We start from the raw sequence: 5,564 nt of genomic DNA, 5'->3' as shown, positions 1-5,564 counted from the left end.
GCAGCGGCGGTACGTGTGGCCGGCCTCCCCGCAGTGGTAGCAGAGCGGGCGGTTGTCGGGGACACGCCTCGGTCTTCCTCGGGGTGTTGCGCTGGCCGACAGGTGGTCGGTAGGGCGTTGGTGGCGGCGGCGGCGTCTGGCGACGGTACTGCGGCGGTGTGGCGTCTTGGCGGGGGCGTGGAGGAGGAGCATGACGGCGGGCCGCAGCAGCATAGCTCATAGCTTGCGGCTGCGGCTCTGCTAGCTGAGGCGCGCCGAGTGAATGCTGGATCTCCTGGCGCACGACGTCGGCGATGGACTCCTTGAGGTTGCAACGAAGGTAGAATTTTCCGCAACTCCTCTTGCACGATTGCCCGAATCGTCTCACGCAGGTCGGCGGGTCCTAGGGCTTGAACGTCGGCGTAGCTTGTAGCCGAGAAGCTGCGGTTGTATTGCCGCGTTCGCATCTCAAGCGTTTTCTCGATCCTGGAAGCCTCCGATGCAAATTCAGCGACCGTCTTCGGCGGGTTCCTTATCAATTCAGCGAAGAGTTCCTGTTTGACACCCCGCATGAGGAACCTCACTTTCTTCCCTTCGGGCATACTTGGGTCGGCGTGTCGAAACAGGCGATTCATCTCTTCCGTGTAGATGGCAATATTTTCATTGGGCATCTGCACACGGGTGCATAGCCGCGGCCCGTTCCTTGCGGACCACGCTCGTGAACGTGCTTAGGAACGTCGTCCGAAAGAGATCCCATGTTTGTAGGGCGGATTCTCGGTTCTCGAACCACGTCCTCGCGGCGTCTTCTAGGTAGAAGTATACGTGGCGCAGCGTCCTCGCAGTTCCAGTTATTAAATGTTGAGACCCTTTCGAAGGTCTCGAGCCATGTCTCGGGGTCTTCACATGGCGAACCACGGAACGTCGGCGGCTCCTTGGGTGGCTGCATCACGACCGTTGTAGGTGGCAGGGGGTCTGTCATCGTCTCGGCGGTCGATGTGACGGTCTTCGGCTGCCTGGCGTTTTCGGGAAGGAGTCCGTACTCTGGTTGTAGTCCCTTCTGCCGGCGGTTGGTTCGAGGATCCGGGTTGTCCTTAGAGTCGTCTTCTTCGCGGCTTGGGCTTGGGTCAGCGCTCCGCGGTGGCGTCCGGATCATGAAGCAGCACCTCCACCAGATGTCACGTGGTCGTGACGTCGACGAAGACAGCAGTCGGCGTTTGCAGGATGAAACTGTTTATTTGGCCAAACTTGTGGCCGGAAAATGAGAACTAGAACTACAGCAATACACGCTGTACAATGATAGCGGCGAACAGGGCGTCGTCCGTCGATCAACTGACAAGCAGTCAAGCGTGTCGGCTTTTATACAGGCGCTATCGAACTTTCCAGCGATATTGGCGGCGTAATCTCTAGACAAAGCTGGAACATTCGCGTGCGGGGCGCAATCTTAACAAACCGATCTACAACAATCACGACGCTTCTAGAACACTACTTCGCCGACAGCGTCGAGCGTTGATAACCGTCCCTGCCGGTCAAACCCGAATACATCAAAACAAGACAAGAAGTGGGCGTGGCACTATTATCTTGGATTTCATCATATATAACTCGTCGGCAACAAATTGTTTCTTTTAACCAACATTGTTCAGGTAGAGTTTCCGTGTCTTCTGGTGTCCCGCAGGGTTCAGTCCTTGGACCACTTTTCTTCCTTATTTTTATAAATGACATAGTTGATGGCACCCCGGTAAAAATTAAACTTTACGCCGATGACTGCATTCTGTACCGCGAGATTAAAACCCCGACTGACCAACTGCTTCTAAATCAAGCTTTTGAAAAGATTGTGTCATGGTGCGAGAGTTGGCAGATGTGTCTTAATCTTGAAAAAACAGTAGCAATGAAAATTACTCACAAGAAAACGCCTCTAACTTATTATTACGGCTACAACAACAATTACCTTACCGAGGTAACCGAATACAAATACTTATGACTTTTGATAACGAGTGATCTCCGGTGGAATAAACGCATCGACCAAGTCATAGCTCACGCACAACGTAAACTATTTTTTCTTCGCAGAGCACTGAAATTATCCACCCCCACTGTGCATCTCCTTGCGTATAAATCTGTTATTCTGCCCAGGTTAGACTATGCTGCCGCTATCTGGGACCCATATACTAAAACGAATATTGATGAATTAGAAATGATTCAAAAAAGAGCAGTTCGCTTTATATATAATCGTTACGACCGTACTTCAGTAAGTGACCTGTTAATCAGAGCTGATCTGCAACCTCTCTCCACTAGAAACCGTCATTCACGAAGTTTCTCTACCAAATATTAATGGGGCATGTTAAGGTCGACGCATATTCCGTTACGCCACTCACCTCAAGATACAGCACAAGACAACGGCATGATAGAGCGCTAACGCCGCATCACACACGAAATAACTCATATAAATACTTTTTTTTTTCCAAGGACGGTGAATGACTGGAATTTACTAACAAATGAACAAGTGTCTCAGCCTTCGTTGCAAAGTTTTACTTCAAGTTTGTGAACCTGCTTTCATGTGTAATTAGTTCGACGATACATTTTAATCTTCAAGCGCCTATGTGTGTATTTTGCCTTGTTATTTACTTATTATTTTATTTTACTTACATTTCCTATTTTGTTGCTATGTGTATGTAATTAAATTGAGGATTGCTATGTATTATACTTTATATGCATGTGCACGTATATGTACAGATGTGTAACTGCGTTTCCTTTCTTATCAACTCATCTTCTGTTTTCGGTCGCGCGAAAAATGTGACCCGGTTGCACCTACCACCTGTTTCATGAATCTCGTCGTACCATATCATGTATTGTTCAACTTCCCACCCTACAAAAATCCCAAACAGGGATTGTAGTATTTACAAATAAAAACCACGCTGTCCACAGTTAAAGGGGTTATGCCTGCCAGCAGAAAAATCAAAGAGCCAACGCGGCACAGATACTTCACTATGCGACAAGAGCTGCACAAATACAGTGTACAGTTGAAGGGGAATGTTGTACGCACATCGGTGTGATGGTTCAATCACCAAGCCTTGATCTGCCCCAGGGACCTTGGATTTCACAGCATGACCAGCCTTGAATTTAGTCTGTATGTAGTCAAGAAATAACACATTATGTTTGCAAGCATTTGATGCAACAGACAATCTCTCATCATGTCAATGGTCGCAGGTCCATGTTCAAGAATGGAGGTCTGCCCATTTTGTTACATGTCAATGCAAATACCATTCCTTCGGGGAATTGAAAAGAATGCAGGACAGGGAAAAAATCCATGCACAATCTCCTACGGAAGCCGTGTAAGTTATGCTTAAGTTTAACTGGTACGCACATCCCTTGACCAATGTAATGTGTGTCTGGCATCAAATTTCCACAAAGGTGGCCCCATTCAAATGTTACATTGCCATGTGTAACAGTAGTGGACATTATTTTCCCTTTAAACAAGTGAGCACAGTGCACTGTTACAGACAAAGCCCCACATTGGAGTCTCTGTGCAACTGCGCTACTTTGCTTCGGTTCGTGGCCGCGATGTATGCACTGGCGCAGCGCAGACCCAACCATGGTGCACTGCATTTATACTAAGAGTTGGATGCCACGTGTACTTTCATATATTCAAAACAATAGCTGCTAAATTCTTACGGCCTGCATGAAGAAAGCTGATGCAAATGGTGTATTTTTAACAGCTGCTTAAAATGACCTCCATTTATTGCCTCCTACCAAAAGAGTAGGCAGTTGTAGTGCTTCTCTAGGTGGCAGATGTCAGCCTGCTTCATCCCTACTTCCTGTGTGTATGTGTATACACATCAAATAATAATTATAACAATAAATGACAGTTACAAAGTAAACTAGGACTGAGATATGCAGCTTTTCCAGCAACCTTGGTCAGGAAGGTAATTTTGCATTAAAGGAGGCAGTACAGTCAACTTTCACGTAATATCTTGCTAGCACCATACACATGTAGCAGTATGAATGAAGGACTGTCTTCTAGGCCACTTGCCTATCCAGTATATTAACCAACTTCTGTTTCCGTTTATTCAGTAACAACTGTTGGAGATCCCAAGACGGCATCACGGCCCATAAGAATGACCACTACCATATATGGCCATGGACAGGGGCGTAGCCAGAAATTTTTTTCGGGGGGGGGGGGGGGGGGTTCAACCATACTTTATGTATGTTCGTGCGTGCGTTTGTATGTGTGCGTGTATATATACGCAAGCAAAATTGAAAAATTTCGAGGGGGGGGGGGGGTTTGAACCCCCCAACCCCCCCCCCCCCTTGCCTACGCCCTTGGCCATGGACTACATGCCCTACAGACCTGTGCCCTATGGACTACATTTTCCTCTACCACCTTGACTGTAATAGAAAGTTTTAAAATCTGGAAATATAAGTGACTTTTTAAAACAAGATTTCGCAAGAAAGGGAAAGCAAGCAGTTGTATAAAGGTCAGTTCATCTGTGGCAAAACACGCTTCAACATAAAATAAGTTTGTTCACCTTCTTGAGTGTGGATCTCTTCACAGCGGCAGGACTTCTGTTCTCTCGGCTACGAGGCAGCTCGCTCACATCCATTGCCTTGCTCCTGTCGTACACGAGGGCCAGAAACGCACAGAGACTACCATCACCAAACAGACATCAGCAACGTAACGTCACCTTTTTTCTTTCTTTTTTTCTTAAGGTTTCAGCTCATACATCATCTACCACCTGATGCTTTAGCAGAGTGCAACGTCGGGCGAGTGGGTGCATAGCTTAACGAAATATTTGTGGCGTCTTGGTTTTTCCTCGTTCTCAATTTGCGCCATAAATCTTTCGTTATGCACGTGCCAGGTCGCCAAGCATGAAGCCACAATGTTCATTTTCGGCAACAGCGTTCAGTGTAATGGGAACGAGGGCAAAAATATAACAGCTTTGGAAGCGCAAAAGTAGCAACTCACGTCCCTGACATAACAATGGGGATCGCTATGCACCGCACTCGAAATACATAAACGTGGTTTCGATTGGACTTACATTTTTGCCATCAGTCGCCACCCAAACCGTGGCCAAAATTCAGGCAGACAATGACGTGGCGGGTGTTATGTCACCATTCGGAGGAGTCACACTTTGCCAACACGCTTTTCGCACGTGGCGTTTTGAACACCGCGCGGTTACCATAATTACCATACAACCATACAACTCCACGCCGCTAGCGCCGCACAAAGGTGACGTCATTTTAAAGAAATTAACTAAGTTTGACTGCAATAAAACCTCGTTCATACATTTCTAAAAAAAACCGTGTCAAAAACGTACTATATGTGAAAACGTACAATCTAAATTCACCAAAACATCGCGCAGTTTTGCTTGATAACGACTGATAACGACTTCGCGAACGTTGGAACCGGGAACTCGCACGAAAAAAAAATTGACATCAGAATGTGAGTTGGAATGTCGTAATCATGCATGGTCGTAATCCTTGCCTAGGTATGATTTTAATGGTCATTACAGAGAGCTTTTAGCTTAGTATTTTGTTTAGTATAGTAGTATACGAGGTTGGCAGCCGATACTAGTCGATCAGAGTCAAGCCCT

At 46.8% G+C, this 5,564-nt stretch overlaps 1 long non-coding RNA gene across 1 annotated transcript; it reads right to left on the bottom strand.

The window, feature by feature from the left end:
* Positions 1-2,882: 2,882 nt before the first annotated feature.
* On the bottom strand, positions 2,883-5,109 carry LOC125756353 (uncharacterized). Its single transcript, XR_007414430.1, has 4 exons — positions 5,010-5,109; positions 4,500-4,584; positions 3,017-3,098; positions 2,883-2,913 (listed from the first exon to the last, which is right to left on the bottom strand). It is a non-coding gene; the product is annotated as an uncharacterized LOC125756353 (long non-coding RNA).
* Positions 5,110-5,564: the final 455 nt, after the last annotated feature.

This window comes from Rhipicephalus sanguineus, chromosome 11 (genome assembly GCF_013339695.2).
Source record: "Rhipicephalus sanguineus isolate Rsan-2018 chromosome 11, BIME_Rsan_1.4, whole genome shotgun sequence".
Lineage (NCBI taxonomy): Eukaryota > Metazoa > Arthropoda > Arachnida > Ixodida > Ixodidae > Rhipicephalus > Rhipicephalus sanguineus.
Note: the sequence above shows the minus strand (reverse complement) of the source record. Positions and strands in the feature narration are given on the sequence as shown.